At 53.8% G+C, this 23,120-nt stretch overlaps 2 long non-coding RNA genes across 3 annotated transcripts; one reads left to right on the top strand and one right to left on the bottom strand.

Moving 5' to 3' along the window:
* The first annotated feature begins 1,568 nt into the window (after positions 1 to 1,568).
* LOC123584445 lies at positions 1,569 to 5,531 on the top strand. Its single transcript, XR_006705434.1, has 3 exons — positions 1,569 to 1,679; positions 3,871 to 3,981; positions 5,326 to 5,531. It is a non-coding gene; the product is annotated as an uncharacterized LOC123584445 (long non-coding RNA).
* On the bottom strand, positions 1,673 to 22,330 carry LOC123584446. 2 transcript variants are annotated; one of them, XR_006705436.1, is made up of 4 exons: positions 18,886 to 22,330; positions 7,397 to 7,564; positions 3,119 to 3,270; positions 1,673 to 1,804 (listed from the first exon to the last, which is right to left on the bottom strand). It is a non-coding gene; the product is annotated as an uncharacterized LOC123584446 (long non-coding RNA). The 2 variants fall into 2 exon arrangements; XR_006705435.1 differs by lacking the exon at positions 1,673 to 1,804 and having other exon boundaries at positions 2,132 to 3,270.
* Between the last annotated feature and the right edge of the window lie 790 nt (positions 22,331 to 23,120).

Here is a 23,120-nt window from a genome sequence, read left to right as displayed (position 1 = left end):
AGGGTTAGTATCCAAAATCTATGAAGAACTTATCAATCTCAACACCCAAAAAACAAATAATCCACGGAAGAAATGGGCAAAAGACATGAACAGACACTTCTCCAAGGAAGACATCCAGATGGCCAACCGACACATGAAAAAATGCCCCACATCACTCATCATCAGGGAAATACAAATCAAAACCACAATGAGATACCACCTCACACCTGTCAGAATGGCTCACATGAACAACTCAGGCAACAACAGACGTTGGCGAGGATGCGGAGAAGAAGTTCTCTTTTGTATGCTGGTGGGAATGCAAGCTGGTGCAGCCACTCTGGAAAACAGTATGGAGGTTCCGCAAAAAATTAAAACTAGAACTACCCTACGACCCAGCAATTGCACTACTAGGCATTTATCCATGGTATACAAGTGTGCTGTTTTGAAGGGACACACGCACCCCCATGTTTATAGCAGCACTATCCACAATAGCCAAAGTATGGAAAGAGCCCAAATGTCCATTGAGGGATGAATGGATAAAGAAGATGTGGTATATATACAATGGAGTATTACTCGGCAGTCAAAAAGAAGGAAATCTTGCCATTTGCAACTACGTGGATGGAACTGGAGGGTATTGTGCTACGTGAAATTAGTCAGAGAAAGACAAATATCATAGGACTTCACTCATATGAGGAACTTAAGAGACAAAACAGATTAACATAAGGGAAGGGAAGCAAAAATAATGTAAAAACAGGGAGGGGGACAAAACAGAAGAGACTCATAAATATGGAGAACAAACAGAGGGTTACTGGAGGGGGTGTGGGAGGGGGGATGGGCTAAATGGGTCAGGGGCACTAAGGAATCCACTCCTGAAGTCATTGTTGCACTAGATGCTAACTTGGATGTACATTTTAAAAAGAAAATGAATTAATTAGTTTAAAAAATATTCTCCTGGAGTTTCTTCTAAACGTATTAAACTTTTGTTACTCACAGGTAAGCCTTGAATCCACCTGGAGTGTGTGTGTGGCTTGAGGTGGGGATCTAATTTTACTTTTTTTCCATATGGATCACAACTGTCTCAACACCACGTATGAGTCTTTTCCCCACCCGTTGGTGGTGTCTCTCCATCACAAGCACATGTTCTCCTTCATGCATGGTTGTGCCTCTGAGCTCTCCTCCTGTTCAGTTCATCTCTTCATAGCCTGATGCCAAAGCTGCTGTGCTCAGTTTCTTTAAAAAGCTTGAATATGGGGCGCCTGGGTGGCTCAGTCAGTTGGGTGACCGACTTTGGCTCAGGTCATGATCTCGCAGTCTGTGAGTTCGAGCCCCATGTCGGGCTCTGTGCTGACAGCTCAGAGCCTGGAGGCTGTTCCAGGTTCTGTGTCTCCGTCTCTCTCTGACCCTCCCCCGTTCATGCTCTCTCTCTGTCTCAAAAATAAATAAACATTAAAAAAAAAAAAATTAAAAAAAAAAAAAAAAAAAGCTTGGATAGCTGACAGGATCTGGTGGAGGCCAAGAAGGTGGGTGGGGTGTGGGTGGGGCCTCAGAAAGATGGTGTGGCACCGTCGTGCCGATGAGTGGAGAACGGGTTTTAGAGGCCAAGGCTGAGGGGTCAGGAGGTGACCCCAGCGAGGTAGGGTGGCTGTCCAAGCGAGAGGCGAGCAGCTTGGGCGTGGGTGGCGGCGGCCAAGGGGCTGGAGGTAAGGTGGACGGGACTTGCCGTGGGTTGGAAAAGTTAGGATCGAAGAGGACTGCTTGGCTTGTGGGCAGAGGATGGTGTGGGTAAGCCTGGGGTAGGGCTGACAGGTAGGCCTCCCAAGGTGCCCTGATGGACGGAAGGAAGAGCGGGGGTAGGGGCACGGTGAATGAGCACCTCTGGCAGCTCTAGAATCCTCCGGGAGGATTGAGCACCGCCCTCCTTGTTTCTTTTTTTTTTTTTTCAACGTTTATTTATTTTGGGGACAGAGAGAGACAGAGCATGAACGGGGGAGGGGCAGAGAGAGAGGGAGACACAGAATCGGAAACAGGCTCCAGGCTCTGAGCCATCAGCCCAGAGCCCGACGCGGGGCTCGAACTCACGGACCGCGAGATCGTGACCTGGCTGAAGTCGGACGCTTCACCGACTGCACCACCCAGGCGCCCTTCGCCCTCCTTGTTTCACACCATTTGCTGTTCTAGGGCACCTGTGTCACACCCCCCCAGGGGCACTGTCCTTGTGGGAGGCGAGGTACACTTTCCCTGCCCTGCGAACTCCAGCTCAGGGCTGGGCCTCCCAGAGTTCTGGTCCCAGGACCCTGGCTCATGGACGGCTTCCGGTCCCACAGGAGGCCCCGGGGCATCCGGGAAGGACAGAAGCAGGCGTCTAGGCCATGGGTCTGGCTCTGTCACTCGCTTCCCTCCTGGGTTACAGATGCGGCTGGGCGCGTCTCCACGTTATTTTGGGAGTCTGTGCTGTTTGCCAGGACGAGCCCAGGGGCCCGTGGCCCCACCTGGGCGTGAAGGAAGCACCGCTGTGGAGAAGCTGACAACCTAGGAGGCCCTGCTTGTGGGCGGGGGCTCGGACCTGGGCGTTTCAACCAGATCATTGCTCTGTTTACGGCCTGCTGCTGGCTCATCACCCCCAGTTGTTATGAAAACACCTTTAGTTCATAAAACGTGGACAGGGCATCTGAGCACTCGGGCTGAGTCATTTCTCTGAGCAAGCTGTCAGCTGGGGCGACAGTTTTGGCCGGGCCTGGCGTGGGGCCCTGTGTGGTGCCCGTGGACGGCCCCAGGTGGCCTGGCAGGGCCACTCAAGCCCAGGCCACGGGCTTCATGCACTGAATCAAGGCCGATTTTGAGCTCCTCCTTTGTTTTGTCACCAGGGTGGCTGAGGAGAACAGAGGGACTCCCGGGGTCCTCGAGTCACCAGATAACTGAGCGGGCACGCAGTGAGGGGGGGGGGTGGTGGCGAGGAGGAGGAGAAGAAGAAATGGAAGGGGGCACCTCAGCTGGTGGGGGAGAAGGCCAGGCCTGGCCTGGGGCTCTGTCTGTCCTACCACAGCCCTGGCCAGAGGTGACCTCCTGACTGGGGGCCCAGATGGCTGTTGGAAGGGAAGGAGGAAGGAATAGAAGAAACCAGTCTTTACTAAGCACCTACTTCATGCCAAGCCCTTGGCTGGCTCGTTCTTTGGGCCTCGTGCCTGGTCGGAGAACCTTGGCCCCCTGCCAGCTGCAGGGCCTTGTGGGCCTGTGAGCTCACCTCCCGAGCGTGCTGTCCTCGTTGGCCTTATCTTCCTCATCTGGCCTCAGCTGAAGTGAGGGTCAAGCAAGATGATACAAAGACAAGTCAATAAATGGCACCTCGTGTTTTTATAAGTAATAGTGACACAGTTACCACTGACTGAGGACAGACTGTGCCAGGCTCTATGTTGCAAGTCTTCCTCCCAGAAATTCATTTAACCTCCTCCCCGCCCCCCGCCAGCCACTTTGAGGCGATTTCTCTTTCTCGTCCTGTTTTGGTTTGTTTTTTTAATGTTTATTTATTTTTGAGAGGGAGACAGAGCACAAGCGGGGGAGGGGCAGAGAGAGAGGGAGACAGCACCCAAAGCTGCTCCAGGCTCTGAGCTGTCAGCACAGACAGCCTGACACGGGGCTCCAACTCACAAGCCGGGAGATCATGATCTGAGCCGAAGTCAAACGCTTAACCGACTGAGACACCCAGGTGCCCCTTTAGCCCCGTTTTATGGATGGAGCCATTGAGGTGTGGAGACGTTAAGGAACTTGTCGAAAGCCACACAGGAGCTCTAACGCTGGGGCTGGCACTCTGACACAGGCAGTAACGACGTCTGCACCCCTCCATAAATCAGGAGGGTTGGATTAAATTGGCCTTTCTCATGGTGAATTTTCCAGAACCCTCATCTTTCCTTCATTTTTAAAGAGTTGCTTCGCCATCAGATAAGCACGGAAGACACCGGGATGTTGCGTGCTCCTTCTGAGACATTCACGGGGGGCTTCGATACGGTAAAGGCTGTCAGAAGTGCTGTGGTGAAAGGGGAGAAGCAAACAACCCGTTCGTGTTTAACCTAGTACTTCTGAGCTTGTTTGCTCTCGGGGCTGTATTATCCGAGGGGCCCCTAGTAAGATCAAGCTCGAAACCGACACACTTCCACAACCTGCAGGTCTTTGCCTGTCTTACAGCGGTGCTCCACGACCCCCTGGTTTTAGGCCGTTACCCCTTTGTTCTCTCATTAATTCATCTATTCAACCATCTATTCAACCTCGAGTGCTCCCTCACAATCAGAGGTAGACACAAGTGGTGATTTTAAGCATCTTACAAGACCGATGGGGGAGACAGAACAGTGTGATAAGGAATTCAAGTGACTGGGGCACCCAGGTAGCTTAGTCAGTTGAGCACGTGACTCTTGATTTCGGGTCAGGTCATGATCCTAGGATCATAGGGTGGAGCCTGATGTCAGACTCCGAGCTCAGCAAGGAGTCTGCTTAAGATTCTCTCCCTTTCTGCCCCTCCCCTTCTCTAAAAAAAAGAAAGAAAGAAAGAAGGAAGGAAAGAAAGAAAGAAAGAGAAAAAAAGAAAGAAGGAAAGAAAGAAAAAGAAAGAAGGAGGGAAAGAAAGAAAGAAAAAAGAAAGAAAGAAAGAAAAAGAAAGAGGTGTCTGGGTGGCTTAGTCAGTTGAGTATCTGACTCTTGATTTCAGCTCAAGTCATGGTCACACGGTTCAGGAGATCAAACCCCAAGTTAGGCTCTGTGCTGAGCATGGAGTCTGCTTAGGATTCTCTCCCTCTGCCCCTCTCCACTGAGTGTGTGTGTGTTTGTACTCTCTCTCTCTCTCTCTCAAAGTAAACAAACATTAAAAAAAAAAGTTCAGGGGCGCCTGGGTGGCTCAGTCGGTTAAGCGTCCGACTTCAGCTCAGGTCACGATCTCGCGGTCCGTGAGTTCGAGCCCCGCATCGGGCTCTGGGCTGATGGCTCAGAGCCTGGAGCCTGTTTCCGATTCTGTGTCTCCCTCTCTCTCTGCCCCTCCCCGGTTCATGCTCTGTCTCTCTCTGTCCCAAAAATAAATAAACGTTAAAAAAAAAAAAAAATTTAAAAAAAAAAAAAAAAAGTTCAAGGAGTCCAGTGGATGGCACCATCCACGCTGGGAGCCAGGGGGGCCTCCTGGATAAGATAGGGGTTCAGTGGCCAGGTGGTCGGGATTGCAGGGAAATATTTGTACACCTGTGGAAAAGCGATGCATTATCTTGACTCTTGGGGAACACCTCTTGGATTATCTGATTCCATTCTATGAGGGCTATTTTACAACTCTGCAAATTATAGATAAGTAATGCAAAATTATTCTTGTTACAGACCTGTGGACTCTGGCCCGTCTCATAGAACACCAACTGACTTCCCTCCCCAGTGTTGCCTTCATTTGCGTGTTCATTTCAATATTCCTGATCGATAATTGTGCCTGTTCTTCAGATTCTCTTGTGAACTGGTAATAACATGTGCCTGGTTGCCCCATTGATTTAGGAGTTTAATAAACTTTAACACATGTTCAGTTTTATATGACAGTCATGAGTCTGGGTCTTTTTTTAAGGGCTGATAATAAGAGGTTCCCTGGGCAGAGAGACACATGTGCAAAGACCTGGAGGCTTGTTCTCAGCACCAGGCAGTGAGTAACAGGTAGCCTGACCCGGATCCTTATCAGCCCAGACCATCAGGAGCTGCTGAAATGGGCGAATTTTTCAGCCCCGACTCAGGAGAGGTGGGGGCAGCTGGAGTCCAATGAAAACGTGCTGGTGATCAATTGTCAGGTGTTGATGTGCATATAACCGGGGACGGCATGACTCGGTGTCACCTTGATTGGTGTGTGTGCAGGGGAACTAAATGCACTTCTGTGGTGGAATCCATCACATCCGACACCGCCGTTGAGGCAGGCATCCCTCACTCGTCAGGGAGCACAGGCCACTTTGTGTAATGAGCTCGTTCTGTGCACAAATGCAGGCAAAGCTCACCAAGAACAGAGGCGAGCAGGGACACAACAGCCTCGTGTCTGAAACCTGGGGGGATTCCACAAATGCTCATCAGAATTGCCAATCCTAGGTGCAAGAGGCCTTAAATCAATTTGCTAAAAGAGGCCTGAAATGTGCAAAAGAAGGCAAAAGAGGGGCGCCTGGGTGGCTCAGCCGGTTAAGCATCCATCCGACTCTTGATTTTGGCTCAGGTCATGATCTCAGGGTTCGTGGGTTTGAGCCCTCCGTGGGGCTCTGTGCTGACAGTGTGGAGCCTGCTTGGGATTCTCTCCCACTTCCTGCCCCTCCCCTACTCATGTGCTCCCTCACACACATGCTCTCTCTCTCAAAATAAATAAATAAACGTAAAAAAAAAAAAAAAAAAAGCAAAGAAACTGGCATCTCCAATTTGGAACGCTAGGAGATGGATGCAGCATCTGAAGGAGACTGGCTTGGGCTCCTCCGGCCTCACCTGGACTGGCCTGCAGGCCCTGGTTAGCTTGAGACTCTGGGGTGGGCTCCCTCTCGTTGATTTTTGCCGGCAGCTCTGGCTAGGAACCCTGTTTCTCGTCATTCCCACGGACAGGCCCTGCCGGGGGTGGGGGTGGGGGGCCCTCAGCCAGCCAGGCACCAGCAGCTCCCGGCCAGTGTGACTTGGTCAGGATGTTCAGTGACAGGCAGCACTGGGCAGCTGCCACCTGCTGGGCCCCTGTGACCCACTCTGCTGTCCCGGAACTCACGGTTAAGGAGACAGTGTCATGCTGAGGGATCGGGGCTGGGATGGGCGCCCCGGGAGCTGTAGGAACCAAGGAGGCCCCACTGGACGTTCCTACATCACTGGTGGGCACTGTGGTGGGCACCTGGGATGCCAGCCTGGGCCCAGGGGAAGGAAACGGCTGTCCTATTATAGTATCTGTCCATACTGGATTCTGAGCTCAACACAGACACCCTGTAGGGACCTCTAGGAACACAGGGGATAGAACGGAGGGGCCAGGGCCATGGCAGGACCCATTCCCCTGGGAGTGGGTGGTCCGTGGGCCCTTTCCTGAACCCCTCAGGCCTCCTGCAGGGAGAGGGGATGCGCCTAGTTCAGCTTCTTCCCTGGCAGGGAGCCCAGAGCCAACCCTTCTGCTCCCCTGAGCCCTACTTCCTTGTTTGATTTGCATAACCACCTGCCCAGACCAGCTCTGTACCTTCTGCAGTTAGGGCTGGAGCCCAGCACTGCCCCCTCCCCCCCCCCCCAAAACAACGACAAGGACAACCACAACGACGGATCCACCTGTAAAAGGAACACCTGTTGGGGTTCCTGAGCGGTCTCTCTCTGGGGAACCCGCTCTTGGGAGCTGGCTGGCTCTGGAGGGAGTATCTCGGTCGGTCCCTGGTGAGGGGCCCTCCTCGAAAATCTGCATCCTCCAGCATCTCACCTGTGGGACCTCGCAGAGCCCTTGGAAGATTTATTCTCCACACACCGCCGTGCAGAGGGATGTCCTCACAGCACTGCTCGGCTTTGCAGAAGGCTGGAAATAACCTGCATGTGCCACAGCAGGGGGTTGGTGATCCTGAGTGTCCGTTCAGCAGAGTCCTCAAGAGCCCTTAAAAGATCAAGGTTGGGACATCTGGTGGCTCAGTCAGTTAGGGCTCTGACTCGACTCCATCTAGGCTCAGGTCATGACGTCACCGTTTGTGAGATCGAGCCCTGTGTTGGGCTCTGCGCTGACAGAGTGGAGTCTGCTTGGGATGCTCTCTCCCTGCCCCCCCTCCCCTCCCCCATGCTCTCTCTCTCTCTCTCAAAATAAATAAACTTAAAAAAAAATGGTGAATATGGGGCGCCTGGGTGGCTCAGTCAATTAAGTGTCCGACTTCAACTCGGGTCCTGATCTCTCGATTCCTGAGTTGGAGCCCCACATTGGGCTGTCTGCCTTCAGCAAGGCGCCTGCTTTGGATCCTCTGACTCCCTCTCTCTCTGCCCTTCCCCCGCTCATTCTCTCTCTCTCTCTCTCTCTCTAATAAATAAGCATTTAACAAAGTTAAATTTTTGCCTAGTGGGAAAGACAGGGGTGCAGACAGGGGCAGGGCTGGGCTCAGGGAGGCGCCGCGAGTCGTCTGCTGGCAGGAGATGTGCCCTGCCTGTCACATGCTCTGTGTGAGTGTTTCGGGTGTTGGGCTGGGCTCCCCAGGTCGCCCCCACAGCAGACGACACGCCCCTGAGAGGAAGAGTTCACGCCACTACTTCTGAGGGCGGAGGAGGCACGTCAGGCCACACGGTGGTGACAGCCACAGCCCTCATCCTTGCCTGCCCTGAGGTCCCCCCCAGCACTGCTAGCGGTGGGGTGACCTCAGTTCACCACTGGTGCTGGGACTTGCCCTGGAGACGTGCTCACTTGCCCTGCGAGCAGAGCGTGATCTGGGGGGCTCTGTGGGAATGGTGGACACTGGGTGGCGGTGCCTCCCCAGGCCCTGGGGGGTGCGGGGGGCTGAGAGGGCAGCTCCCGCTGGGACTCAGCCCTGTCTGACCCTGCAGCCCCCACAGACCTTCAGCTGGCTCCAGGAAAGTGAGACCTTTCTCCCCATTTCCTATTACTTCCCTTCCTTTACTGACTTGATGATTCCCCCTTTCACTTCCCCCTCTTCCTTCACACTCATCGCCATTCTTTTAACAAACCTTAAAATAGAAATGTGCACTTTTTTACTCCTTTCAACGACCTCAAGAGGAAGACTTGACCGTGACCCTATGTGGTCACTAGGCCACAGGAACGAGTAGAGCCATGCTTGCTGGCCTGTGGGGAGCTCATAGCCGGTGGCGGGTGCCTGCCCTCTGGGCTTGGGAGTATGTCAGGAAGGCTTCCAGGGGAGAGACCTGGGATCTGGGGCAAGGGAAGGCAGGTGGGAAAGGGATTCTGGTGGAGGAGAAAGCATGTGCAAAGGCCCGGGGGTGTGGGGAAGGGGAGCTTAGGCCAGTGGGGCTAAAGTAAGGGTGCAAATGGAAAAGGGCAGGAGTCAGGGCTCCACCCAAGAAGTGAGAGCAGATGAGGGTGCTGGAGTCAGATGGGGCTCCCAAGTCGGGAAGGAGGAGAGCCTTGGCTGTCAGGCTTGTCCCAGACACTCGTCAAGGCTGGGCTGGGCCCCCAGCTGCCTGGGTCCAGTGCCAGTTAGAACACGCATCTGTTTCACTGGCTTAGGATCCTAGGACAGGAACAGGAACCCCTGGCAAGGGGGGCTTGGGAGACAAGCTCAATGGTTCTTCCAGGCCAGAGAGGCTGAATTCCTCAGGGAGCAGCTCACCTCTTCAGCTTTTCCCAGGATTTAGCTGCTTGGGTTGGGACCTGCAGAGACCCTGGGTCCTCACACTGTCTTCCTGAAAACATAATTCACACTAGAGTGTCAATGGCTCAAATGAAATGTAGCAGTCCTCAACTCTGGCTGTCTAGAAGAATCATCTGAAGTGTGTGTGTGTGTGAAGGTAATGACCGCTGCTTTTATAAAAATAATACATGCTCGTTGTCAAACAAAACAAGCAATACAGAAAAGCACAAAGAAGGAAGCAACACCCCCCAGCCCCACTAGAAGGCCAGCTTCCTGATGGCAGGGTCTTTACCTGTTCTGTTCTCTGCTGTATTCCCATCACCTAGAACTTCCCCCCCACACAAAGCAGATGATTAATATGGCTCATCATCCAGTGTTGACATCTGGGGAAATGTCATCTACAGAGAACTTTGGAGACATAAAGAAGTTAGGTAGACAGGTAAATAGGTCCAAATAATTAAACAAAAATTAATGTTTACTTATTTTGAGAGATAGAGAAAGAGAGAGGGAGGGAGAGGGAGAGAGAGAGAGAGAAAAAACGTGAGTGGGGGAGGGGCAGAGAGGGAGTCACAAAATCTGAAGCAGGCTCCAGGCTCTGAGCTGTCAGCACAGAGCCCGATGTGGCACTTGAACCCACGAACCATGAGATCATGACCTGAGCCCAAGTCAGACCCTCAACCCACTGAGCTACCCAGGAGCTCCTGGTCTAAATAATTTTAAAAGATGGGATTGTACCATACATGTTAGATTTAAAACTAAAAGCAATTTTACTTGAGTAGAAAAAAAAAAAGCTAAAAAATTGCTGAATCTTAGATAAGTTTTTACTTTCCACAGAGATATTGGTTCATAATGAACTTCTCTCCTGTTAAGAGAAAAGATTATGAAATTCATCAAGAGATTGGAGTCTTGGGGAAAAAATAATAAATGCTTCACTTGGGCAGGCTCAATCATTCCTTGGGATGCAAAAGGCGATCACTTCCCTTACGCATCTTGCCTGGGTTCCTGACTTTGATCCTAATATTTTCCTTTTGTCAAGGTTTCTAACACTTAAATTCTGTTCTGCAACCATAATTCTCCTAGAATTTCGTCTCAGTCCTGCATTTCAATAGATTCCTTTCCCTTTTTTTTTTTTTTAAAGCATATTATGTCCCTGGATTTTGCACCTGGAGTCATCTCTTAGTTGTACCAAGAGAAATTGAGAGAGACTTTGAAAGCCACTCACCCCCGGGGGTCCTGTATTTCGTCACCTCTGAGCAAATCTAGGTGGTAGAAAATGCAAATCATTCTGGTTCCTAGAAACGCAAATGCATTTTGTCTGGAGGAATGCAATTGATTGATGCCCTGTGGCTACTGATCAGTTTTGCACCCGTCTGTAAATTCATTTCGGGGGTGTTCTAATTTTCCTTTAAACCAGTTGGAACATATTGCTTGTTCCCTAATTATTTAATGAGTTAAATACAATTTTATTTTTTTATTTTTTTTTTTAAATTTTTTTTTAACATTTTATTTATTTTTGAGACAGAGAGAGACAGAGCATGAACGGGGGAGGGGCAGAGAGAGAGGGAGACACAGAATCGGAAGCAGGCTCCAGGCTCTGAGCCATCAGCCCAGAGCCCGATGCGGGGCTCGAACTCACGGACCGCAAGATCGTGACCTGGCTGAAGTCGGACGCTTAACCGACTGAGCCACCCAGGCGCCCCGAGTTAAATACAATTTTGACAGGTGCTCATTTTATACTGTATCAGAGGCATGATTTTGCCTTCAAAAACATTGACCCTTTTAACTCTCAGCTAGATTTCATTGCTGAGTAATTTTTTTTTTTTTTTTTTCCAAAGGCAGCCTGAGGGTGCCGTTTTCCCCTGATCCTTTCCGTGTTGCCTATAAATCTGAACAACCTCACTGGACGTAATATTCTCGGCCCCCCCTCGCCCCCCACACACACCTTTGAAGACTAAGTTCCCCTGTCTTCTCGTATTGAATGTTGCTGTGGAAAAATGTGAGGCCAGCTTGACTTTTTTCGCCCCTTGTTCGTGACTTGGTTTTTCCTCCTGGGCACCTGAACAGTTGTTTCCTTTTCCTTAGAGTCCATTAGCTCGGCCCGAGTCAGCATGTTCCTGATGCTGATCATACCGAATCCCTCGTGTCCCCTCAATGTCTAAACATTCTTCCGCATTGCTGTTGGATAATTCACTTCAAGGACCCCGATCCCTCTATGCGGGAAGGTCTGGGCTCCAATCTCTAATTGTTGGGGTTTGTCCTTTTTCTCTGACTTCACTGTGATGATCTTGACTTTTTCTCCGTGCTGTTAGTTTGCTTTTCGGATGTGTGTGCTACGTCATGACTCGGTTTCTAGATGCGCAGGGGTCCTGTTCGGGTTCTCCATGTCGGTTGGTCTTCTGGTCTTCTGGTCTTGAGCTTGCTTTGCAAGCCCTGATGTTCCTTGACTGTCTATTCTTCCACCTGATTCATATGCTCATGCACTTTCCTCCAGCCTGGGGCTATTGGCTTCGTGGCAGCTGCCTTTGATCCTGGGCCCCTGCTCCCTCTCGGCTTTCACACCCTCATGTGATTTCCTTCCCTTTCCTGGCAGTTGGCAGGGTGGCCTTGCAAGTTCTTTTCATCTGCATGGTTAACTAGAGCAAGTCCCAAGTCCTGTGTCCTACGGACCAGCCTGCGTCCCCGCCGGGACGGCCACGAGGGCTTCGTGGCCTTCGTGGTGTTCAGCCGCCTTCTGGGTAGCCCGAGTGTGCAGGCAGGGGGTGGTCTTTCCTGCCGCCCCCTCAACACTGCACCCAGCCGGGGGTGTGCCCTTCTCCCGCCGTGGAAGGTCCTGGAGGCAGCGGCCGGAGACTCTTCTTGGTTTGTGGGTCATTGTTTTCATAAACTGTCATTGTTAGTTATCCGTATGGGGGAGGGGAGCCCAAGCTCTCCCCTCAGCCTGCCCTCCTGGGCCGCCTCCTAAACATGCCAGGCTCCAGGTCCTGCCGCCGAGGCCTAGAGAAGCTGATTCCGTGGGTCTGGGTGGGACCTCTCCCTCCCCAGGCAGAGGGATGAAGGTGTCTAGGCCTGGGGGTAAGACCTGCTGAGTCATCTACCAGGGCCATTTGCATTTTGGTCAAATTAAAGGAAGACGGCTCTGATTATGTGAAATCACGCGGGTCTGAATGTTTCCCGGTTTTAGAATGTCGAAGTGGGTGGGCAAATTGGATCACTCGTTCTATTGCTGAGGCCTCTGAGGCCCAGAGAGGGGAAGTGACTTGCCCAAGGTCATACAGCAAGTTAGCAACAGGCAGGTTTGAAGAAGTAGAAATGCCAACCCCAGACCTGGGGCCTGGGGATCAGGTAGCCCACCTCTGAGGGCAGGAAGGCCTCTGTCCGCGGCAGGAGGAACCCCCTTCCCATCTACTGGCCTCAAAGAGAGGAAATGATCGTGGCCCTGCTCTGGGAAACTTTGGCCATGAGTTTCCCTGGCGGTGGGTGGTCGCCCCAGGAGGCACACTATCAAATCCCAACCCTCCCAGAAGGAGTGGCCCCACTTCCTCTCATGCCCGCCCCCGCCATCCACCCACTGCTCTGGCAGCTGAGCTGAGGGCCCGGTGATGACCTAGGGCCAGGCAGCAGGTGCAGTGGGCCTGGTGAAGCAGCAGCAACAGAAAAGGCGGGGAATCTGGGACTAGTGCTGGAGAGGGCTCGGGTCAGGCCTTTCTGAGAGGGTTCCTCCATCTGCCAGGGGAAGGGGCTGCCTGAGCAGTTAGGGACATGACTGGGCAGTGCGGCTTCACCCTCCGGCCAGAGGGCCAGGGCAGCTGGGGTGAGCCACTCGGCGAATACTGGAATGGTTGGCCCCCGGCTCTGTTCTCATCAGGCCCCACCAGCCTGGTGACATCAGGCAGCCTGAGGAGAATCCCGGGGCCACCCCCTTACTCCTTCCACGGCCCTTCACGACTCAGCTGGCTTGGGAAAAGAACAGGACGCTCTCCATGGGCATGTGGCAAGGATTAATTCCTGCAAAGGCACACAGGAAGCAAGGCGCTCGGGTAACGGAGCCACTGAGCCCAAAATAGATCTATTCCACAAGGTAACAAGAAATACTTCATTGGAGTTTTTCGGTGAGGTGATGAGGAAAAGGAATCTCGCCGTTCACCACAGGGCTGCAATTTCGTTTCTCTCTGGGGGCGCTTCTGATCTTTTCCTGCTCAATTCCCCTCCCCCTCTCCCAACCCCCACCGTTGCCACTGTCCCTTCTACTGCTCAGTCCCAGCCCCCTCACCAGAAGGGGCCCGACAGCGGCCCCCAGGTGTGTCCCGGGCAGTGTGTGAATCAGCACTGAGGGTGTACACGGCAGGGGACACAGGGGAACCCCGGGAGGGAGGGCCAGCTCTGGATTCAAACTCAGGGGCCCCGGGCCGAACACATCACCCCCATCCGTGGGCTTCCTGACTCTTCACAGCAACCCCAAGAGGAAGATGGGCCAGGCAGCTACCCCTGGGATTCTGGCCCCGAGGAAACGAGAAGTTAAGGGCTCGTGTGGCTGACGAGTGCAGGGCCTGGACCCAGCCCATTCAGAAAGTCCTTCAACCACTTTTGTCTGAGCTTCGGCCCAGACTCCCATCATCCCTCCACATCCAGCTGGCTCCGAGGCTGCCCGGCCACCCCACTGTGCTATTCATCTGCCGGGTCTGTGACGGGGCCCCGCCTCCTGGACAAGGCCGCACACGCCTCTTGTGACCCCCAGCCATCGTCCCCCAGTTTTGCCTGGGATTTTACACTCCGAATTTCCTCTCACCATCTTACTGTGGCGAGTGAGCCCTCCTCCCCCTTTGGAGAAAGCCTGACTCTCTAGGAAGGAGAGGTTGGGCCGAGCTGCTCCCATCTCTGCCCCGGGGGCCTTGATCCCTGTGTGTCCCGAGGGGTGGCTATCCTGTCCAGGCAAGGAGGGTGGGGGGCGGGGTGCTGGCAAGGACTTCAGCCTCTCTGAAGCGGGTCTCTTAACCAATCAGGGGTGCTGGCCCCTTTGACAACCTGATGAAAGTTGTGGCCTCTTTCCCAGAAATCTGCACCGACTTACAAACGTAAACCTGATCATTTGGGAGGGGCGCCTGGGTGGCTCAGTTGGTTAAATGACCAACTCTTGGTTTTGGCTCAGGTCATGATCTCACAGTTCGTGAGTTCAAGTCCCAAGTTGGGCTCTGCGCTGATAGTGCGGAGCCTGTTGGGATTCTCTCTCCCTCGCTCTCTGCCCCTGCCCCACTTGCATGCGCCTGCACGCTCTTTCTCTAAATACATACATACATACATACATACATAAATGAATATTTAAAAAAACAAAACAAAACCCTCTTATAATTTAGGACATTATACACCCTCTGACCTCTCCTTGGGTTCTCCAGGGGTTCCTGGTCTGGATTAAGGCCTCCTATGTTACAAGGTGCTGTCTGCCAATCTCCAGGACCCCAGAATCTGGATGCTTCTGATGGCTGGATAGCTGGGTGAGGCCATACCTCAAGGAGGCAGCTTGGTTTGAAAGAACGATTTTATGAAAGGATCAGGTTGAAAATGGCTGAGCCCACTGAGTGAGAATGATGTCTGGATTATTCTGCAGTCAACTTTGGCACAAATATACACCACAGACGACAAATACGCAGAGCGGGTCTATGCCAGGGTGACAACTGCCCATGTTCAGTGGGTGCCAGGCACCGTGCTGTGGGTGGCTCATGCATTATCTTGTGAAGTCCTTCTCATGCTCAGTCCCACAGGGTTATGCTATTAGGAGCTCTCTGAGGTGAAGGAAAGCTAAGTAAATGACTCAAGGTCACACAATAAGTTGACCTGACTGGCCTCTGACCTCAAGTACTCTGACCCAGCAGCCATTTGACAGTCTTCCTTCCCCAGGCTGATGAGACTCACCACCAGGGAAGGCCAGGCCCCATTCTGTTCTGAGCCTATTTTGTTTCCAGCTCAGCTGGATCCTGTTGGGTTTGGGCAGAGCAGGCTTCAAGTCAACACCGAAATGGTGTTTTTCTGGAAGGCCTCTGTAACACACTGGTGCCCCAGCTCCCTTGTCTGAGTCCCCAGTGGACCGTATCATGAAGTGGCATTTGCCTGGCCTGGCCGGGAGACAGAACTCCACTCTCAGGCAATTTTGGGTGGTAACGTGATTCCATTTGACCCCACAGGCTGGCAAGGCCTGGGAAATGTCAGCTCACACTTTTTTCCACAATTTCTAAGGGGGTTTCCTTTGCCCTCAGTATACCCTGCAAAGTGCCTACAGGGAATGGCCGTCCTGCTTCCTTGCTGCCGAGTCACTCTTTAGGGTGTCCCTCGGTGCCAGAAGGGGCTGTAGAGCCTTGGCTCCTGTGACACCAGACCCCTGTCTACAAAGGGCTCCCACCAAACAAGGCTGTTCCACTGTCACCTTTTTAAAAAATTTTTTTAAATGTTTATTTATTTTTGAGAGAGAGAGAGACAGAGCATGAGTGGGGGAGGAGCAGAGAGAGAGAGGAAGACACAGAACCCAAAGCAGGCTATAGGCTCTGAGCTGTCAGTACAGAGCCTGACACGGGGCTCGAACTCACAAACTGTGAGATCATGACTTGAGCCACAGTTGGACACTCTACTGACGGAGCCACCCAGGCTCCCCTCCACTGCCACCTTCTTAAACACCCTCCAGACGGTTCTGACCCACCCAACAGGCACGTCCAACAACATGGATGGAGGTAGCCTAGCCATCATGGGAAACCAAGAGAGAAAGAGAGGAGAATGCCTTGCCCAAGGCCCAGAGCTAAAATTCCCAGCAGCTGAGGTCTGTATCCACCCTGAGGGCTGACCTCAGGGCACTGTCTCCTCTACCTGAGGCCAGTGGTTCTCAAAATGTAGGCTGGGGGTGACTGGCAACATTGGCCTTACGGGGGGGAGCTTGAAAGGACTGCAGACCCTCGGACCCCAGATCTTCTGAATGAGAAACAGATTTAACTGGCCCTCCAATGATGCTGGAGCTGTTGAGAACCACTGGCCTAAGCCTCTGCCTTCTCAGCTGGAAGGTGGAGCCCGACACCAGCAGGAATGACTGAAATTTGAATTCCAACCCCTCTATGCATCTTGGTCGTTCCCTGAAGCCTGCCCCACACGTGAGTGACACCAGATACACAGGGGGCTAGAAACAGACACTGGTGATCGTACAAATCTTAGCACATGGTGAATGATGCATCGCCAAATCAATAAGTGGGGAAATCGGCTAGCTCTTTGAGAATAACACACTAACAACCAAAAACGTCAGTAAACACACACAAAAGGGAACCTAAGTGAAAACCAAAGCCAGCTTCCACTTGTCTTGGTGAATCCAGAAGTGGTGAGGGAAGAAGCCTTTAGGGACTGGTCTGCCACTGTGCTCCACAGGCCTGGAACTGCCAACTGGACTGTGGGAGTCTAAGGTTCAGCAAGCCCTAGGCCCCTGTCCCCACTCTCCTACCCCATCCTCCCATGAAGAGGGCAGTCTAGGCAGGTGACTTTACAGTGGCTCTCTTCATCCATCCATCTATCTACCCATAACCCATCCATCCGTCTACTCATCATCTAACCATCCATCCATCCACCCACCTATCTACCCATCACCCATCCATCTATCCATCTACCTATTACCCATTCATTCATCCACCCATGACCCATCCATCCATCCATCCATCCACCTCCTGTCCAACAAATGTTATTAGGCAACTGCTGTGTGCCAGGTCCTCTGGCCAAAACCCCTGTCTGGGGCCAAGCACAAAGCTAAGCTAAGGACTATGTTGGAAGTGATGGGGACTTGTGTGGCGGGGGTCCTTGCAGGCTGACAAGGGCCCCCTCCCCCATCCCCTGTGCAGCACCTGCTCCTTGAGTGGGAGCTCCTGCTGTGGTCCTTGAGGTCACCTAAGCAGGTGACCCAGCCCCGGGCCCTTGTCCCCTTGAAGTCAGGTGGCGAAGTGTCACTTTCTGCTTAGGAGTGGGTTCCTGGGGGGGCTCTTTGGCCCTGTCACCCTTCCCAGAAGGTGAGGAAGAGAGCAGAGGAGGGGGTACAGGGGACCCGCCTGGGGTTGCAAGAGCCTGGGACCCGTGACCTGGAGGCTAGGTGCCCACTCCAGCCTCCACCCCATGCAAGTCCCACACCACTGGCGCGAGCAGGCCTGGCTTGGCCCTGGGAGGGGGTGGCTGCCCATGGCCCCAGAGCCTGTTCTTAATCCATGGGGGTCCTCCCCCATAGCCCTTCTGGAGCAAAGCTGAACCCCACAGTGGCTGAGCGGCTGTCTCCTTGCTTTATGTGATTATAAAAATGATACAGAGCTTGTTGTAAAAGTCAGTCAAGTCAGAAAAGTAAAAATCACCTCAATCTGGCCACTTTTACTATTTGATGAGCAACTTTTTACACACACGCACCCCTCTTTAGCCTGTGCTGCTCTGTAGCCTGCTTTCAAGGAAAAAAGAGCTATTGTTTCCAAGGCGAGGACTTCTGAGCCCCCTGCGCTGGTGTGGCCCTGTGGCCCCAGGCTGGGCAGTGTGACGGGAGGGACTCCCCGTGAGGCGGTGGCCCCATCTGTTCCCCAACAACCACTGTGGGTGACTCTCCAGGCCAATGCCCAGGGCATTCACCACGTGCTCTTCGATAACACATAAATTAGCACAGAGCTGGATTTCTTCCTGTGGGGGGGTGTGGCCTTTGAAGGATTACTTGCCAAGCTTGGGGGAGGCAGCGTGGGCGAGAGAACGTGCACACGCACACCCCACACATGGTGGGAGATCTGGAGCCCAGGGGGCTGAGGTGGGGCCTGCTCCAGGGGCCCCCAATTGGCCCTTCGGGCAACAGAGTGACCTTCAGCCTGCAGGCGGTAGGTACTGTTGATATCACTGTACAGACGTGCCATCTCGCCGGGATGTCATCAGAGCACGTCGGCAGCCCCTCTCCCTGCCCATTTCCCCTGCTTGGCCAGTGGGATCGCTCCTGTGACCTGTGACCCTGGAAGCTGCCATAGTCTCTCCCTGGAGCCAGAGCCTTACTGTGCGTCTGCTGGCATCCAGCTCACCTGCTCTGGGCTCTCCCGACCCTGTGGTCAGCTCAGATCCTAGCCCTCCCCTCTTCAGTGCCTTCCCCGGGCACAAGGCCACGTCCCTCGGTGGCGACCATCCGGGCTGGCTTCTCCGCCTCCCTCAGCCTGTCTTGAGCCTGGGCAGGTCCCCTGTCAGGTTACATTCTGTCACACCTCCAAGCTCTTTCGCCAGGGGCCTCCTTCTCCTGTTCTGAATTCCTACTCCTTTTTCAGGGCTTGAGCCTCACTTCTTGTGTCCCCTAGACTGGACTAGGCCTCACCTGGGGGGGCTCCCCCAGCTGCCCCAATACTGCTTCTGTTCTCCTCCTCCTGGGCTGTGAGAGCATCTGTCCCTCACTGACTGAACCCTGCTGAGGGCCGGGGCCACGCTTGAGTCTCTGTGTTCCCGACAGCAGGTGTTTGTGGAGTATCTGACCACAGGGGTGCCCACCACCATCTTAGGACGCAGGGACCAGGTAGGCGGTCCCTTTCTTTCTTGTGTAGGTGAGAAACTGAGGCTCAGAGAAGCCACGGGGCTTGCAAAGGTCACTCACCTAGCGTGGAAGGAGCAGGGCTGCTCAGCTGGGAGTGGAGGAGCCGGCGGTGACAGATGGACCACAGTCCCCGTTCTTGCCTTGCACACGTGCAGACAGTGAGGCTCGCGTGGGCGACTTCTCTCTGGCACTAACTGTCAAACCACAGCTGCCGCAGACACTCACGCTTCTGACTTGAGGTTAGCTGGGTTACAGCCTCCCGAGGGTCACGAGAGGCTCCGGGTCCCTCGCTGGGGAGGCCCCAAGGTGCTGGGACTGGGCAGGGCTCCAGCCAGAGGCCTCGGCTCCTCAGACACACTTCCTTCCCGGCTGGGATTCAGTCTGAGGCAGGTTCTTTGTACCCTTCCTAAATCAGCGAAGGTCTGCTGGGTCAGGGTTCGCAGCTACCCCCCTACCTTCTACTTTGGGGTTCACTGCTCTGGGTTCTGCCCAATGGAGGGAGTTTTCCCGTGGGAGGCAGGGACCTGCGTGCACCACTCTGACCCAGAGCTGGGCAAAAGGCCAGGGCCTGACCTTTGTGGGGCCTCAAGGCTCCTGGCAGTGACTGAGGACATGGGGCCAGGACAGGCTGACGCTTGCAGCCTGTGTGTGTGACAGGCTCTGTGTGGGACCCAAAGGGGCAGAGGCCCACTGGGGTGAACTCCAGCATCCTGAGTAGGTCTAGGTCTTCTGAGTCACCGATGGTCACTGACAGCCACCGAACCCTCTGTGGGATGGTGGAAGCACGCAGTCAGGCTGTGAGGACACCAAAGGCCCAGCCTCAGGCCCTCATCCCTGCCTGGGGGATGCTTCCCCTTCCCAGCATTCTGTGGATTCAAGTTTGGACTTCTGTCTACCCCCTTATCCCATCCTCTGTCCTCCCCCAACAACCAGGAGGACAGGGGCCCAGAAGCCACCCCAACCACTGTGGGGTTTGGTTCCCTCGCCTTTCTTTCCAGCCAGCAGGAAGCACGGGCCTGGCTGAGGAAGGCCAGTGGTGGTGGGGGGGGGGGGCAGGCGGAAAGAACAGGACAATGAGTGCGCAGCTGCAGACGTCGAGGCCTTGCCTCACCGTGAGAGGGCTGAGCCCGCGGACTGAAGCACCGAGTGGGGTCTGGTCAGGGCTGGGTTCCCCTGAGCGCGTCCCAACAGCTGGCTTGTTCCGACCGTCTGGGAGGCCATGTGGGGGCCGTGGCAGCTGCACTGAGGGAGAAGTGGCTGCCGGAGCCTCTTGAGGACTCCACCCTATGCTCACAAGGGGCCCAGAGGCCACTGTCTCTCACCCAGATGCCTCTGCCAGGGTGGGAGCCCAAGGTTGGATGAGACCCGTCCGTGGCTGCTGCCCGCTTTGGCAGCTGCTCAGAGGAGAGACACGGGGTAGGTGGGCCTCGGGGGCTCGGAGCAGCTCCAAGTCGCAGGAGACGCCGTTTCTTCGGAAGAGCCAGGGGGCCTGGAGCACGGCCTCTGCTTCCTCTTCTCGCTTCTGGAGAAAAACCGCAGGTCAGCTGTGCTGGCTGATAATTCTGCAGCTCCATGCCCGCAGGCTCCCCCAGGGGCCTGGTGTCTTAGCAGGTGGTGGCAGGTGGCCCTCGGGGCTTTGGATGGAAAATCGGGGTTGGGAGAGGAGGCTGGATTGTCCAGGGAAAAGAGCACAGACCTGGATTCCTTACGGTTTATGGTCTAAACTGGAGCACTTTCCAGAATGAAAGTGAGCGGTCTTAATTACACCAGGACAGCAAATGTAAACTGGGACTCTTCAGGGCAAACCAAGGTGCATGTTACCCTACTTATCGGCCACTTCCTAGCTGTGTGGATTCGGGCAATTATATAACCTCTCTGAATTCTGGTTTCTGCATACAAAAAGCTCTAATATCATGTGCTTGCCTCTCAGGGCTGTCGGAGGGATTGAAGGAAAGAATTAAATTACGTGAAGATTCCTGGAACAGCCTTTGGCATAGAGTGGGCTTTGCTGGTCTGTTCTCCTCCTGTGAAGAAGTGGGGTCCCCGTCCTTAAAAGTAAGCAAGGACCTGTCAGCTCTTCGGGGTCCTCATGGCGGGAGAGCCTAGCGAGGGTGTGTATACAGCTGGAGTTGGATTCCAATCCTTGTGTCCTCCAGAGGGCTGACGGCGGCAGGTGGTAGAGCCCAGACTCCGGCCCTGCCCTCACAACTTCCTGTATCTGAGCAGGGTGGGACTCTGGCGGACTTGTCCCCTCCCTTTCTTCCAGGCCGTGGTGGCTTCTGTGCGCGTGGAAGCGCCACCAGGGCCCAGGAGCTTTGCTGACAGGGGCTCTTTGGCCGCCAGGAGCACAAAAAAGCCTGTGTGCTCCTGTCGTCCTGAGATTGCCCCCGTGTGGAAGCAGCCGCCTTCCCCGCAGGGGATCTGGGAAGGCTGGAGGCAGAAAAGGAGGACGCTGCTTGCATTTTCTGTGCCCGTTCCTGGGGCCGGAGTTAGCGAAGGAGCCTGTTCCAACCCAGAATTTTTAAAGGGCTGGGTGCAGGGTGCCGCTCTGCCATAGGACCCTGGGCTGGTCACACGTCTCCAGGCCTCAGGTTCCTGCTGGGAGGTGGGGTTAAGGGTCGGCTCTGTCCGCCTCAGCTCCCCGCTCCTGTGGCTGTGTCCATCGCTCTGGGAACCTCCGGAGATAGGGGTGCTCCCTCAGACACCTAGGTCTCCTGTGTCTGTCTGGGCAGAAGCAGCCTCAGCGAAGGAACGAATGCGTGAGGTTGGAACCAGGAAGTGAGCCGCCGTTTGTGGCGTCGGCCCTGTGCAGAGGCCACCCCCCCACTCCCCAAAGCCAAAGCTGCTACAGGTGGAAGGGTGTGACCCGCCAGATGCCCTCGTGCGTCGCCCACACTCCAAGGTGGCCTTATGCGGGGAACACTGTCCCAGCAGCCTCAGCCACTGGCTCCTTTGTCCTCGGTTTCCTTTCTTCACCCCGAGAAGGTTCTGCTGGCTAGTGGAGTCCGTGCTTGCTGGAAAGACGGTTTCTCTGACAATGTCAGCTCCGGGGAGGTCTTGAGAATAGGGTACGGCCCTCAGCAGACTCCTGCCTGGCCAGTCTCCTCCATGAAACGTGCAGCCAGAGCCCCAGGTGGCAGTCAAGGAAACAGGAAGTAGGTGTGCAGCCCAGGGTTGCCTCTCAGGGTGGGTGCAGAGTCCACCTCGGTGCTGAGCCAGCAGGTGGAGGCCACATGGCTACCAGCCAACTCCGACTTCAAAACCTTCGTCGCAGGCAAGAAGGCCTCCTCACCCCCAACCCTCCAGAGATCAAGGAGAGAAACAGGGACACCAAACAGGTCACCAAGGTTACTTACAGCTAACAAACAAGAGGTTTCCAAAAATGAGGTACTAAAGCTCCAAAGAGGAGCTAAAATCCCACTTTTAAGACTTGCTGACCAGGGGCACCTGGGTGGCTCAGTCGGTTTAAGCGTCCCGACTTCTGCTCAGGTCGTGATCTCGCCGTCTGTGGGTTTGAGCCCCACGTTGGACTCTGTGCTGACAGCTCACAGCTCGGAGCCTGCTTCGGATTCTGGGTCTCAAAATAAAACAAAAATAAACATTAAAAAAAAAAAAAAACAACAACTTTCTGACCAATCAGCCTATCAATGGAAGGTCTTGAAAAGTCAAGTCTCCCTACTATTAAACAAAAACAGCTCCTATATTCTTACCAAGAGAATGTTTGACCATTCTCAACAATCCCAAAAAACCACTTTTTGTGCCAGGGGGGAAAAAAAAAGGCGATTCTCTTTGTTTTTTGGTACAAAGAGGTGATTTTATTAAAGCACAGAGACAGGACCTACAGGCAGAAAAGAGCTGCCAAAAAATGACCATTCTCTTGTTGACCCCAGATTTGGGGATCTTCTCCACTGTTGGCAGTGTAACTTATATGTTTTGAAATTTTATTTATTTACTTTCATTTGAAGGGGTGGGCAGAGGGAGAGAATCTCAAGCAGGCTCCACGTTCAGCGCAGGCCCCGATGTGGGGCTCGATCCCAAGACCTGGGATCATGACCTGAGCCGAAATCAAGAGCTGGGGCGCTCAACCGAGCCACACAGGTGCCCCAGGTTTAATTTGTATTTTTAACTGGGGAGATTAGGGGTTTTCCCCATATTTGTGGGCTACTGTATTTCCTCGGGGAACAGCCTACTCACATCCTTTGTTCCTTTTTTTCTACTGACTCTTTCTTTCTTCTTAATGATTTACAGGCCCTCTGTATTATTGACACGGTCATATATTTTTTTTCCTATTTTCT

The sequence above is a fragment of the Leopardus geoffroyi genome, chromosome B3, assembly GCF_018350155.1.
Source record: "Leopardus geoffroyi isolate Oge1 chromosome B3, O.geoffroyi_Oge1_pat1.0, whole genome shotgun sequence".
In the NCBI taxonomy this organism is placed as follows: Eukaryota; Metazoa; Chordata; class Mammalia; order Carnivora; family Felidae; genus Leopardus; species Leopardus geoffroyi.
The sequence above is the reverse complement of the archived record's forward strand: the minus strand, read 5'-3'. Positions and strand labels throughout refer to the sequence as shown.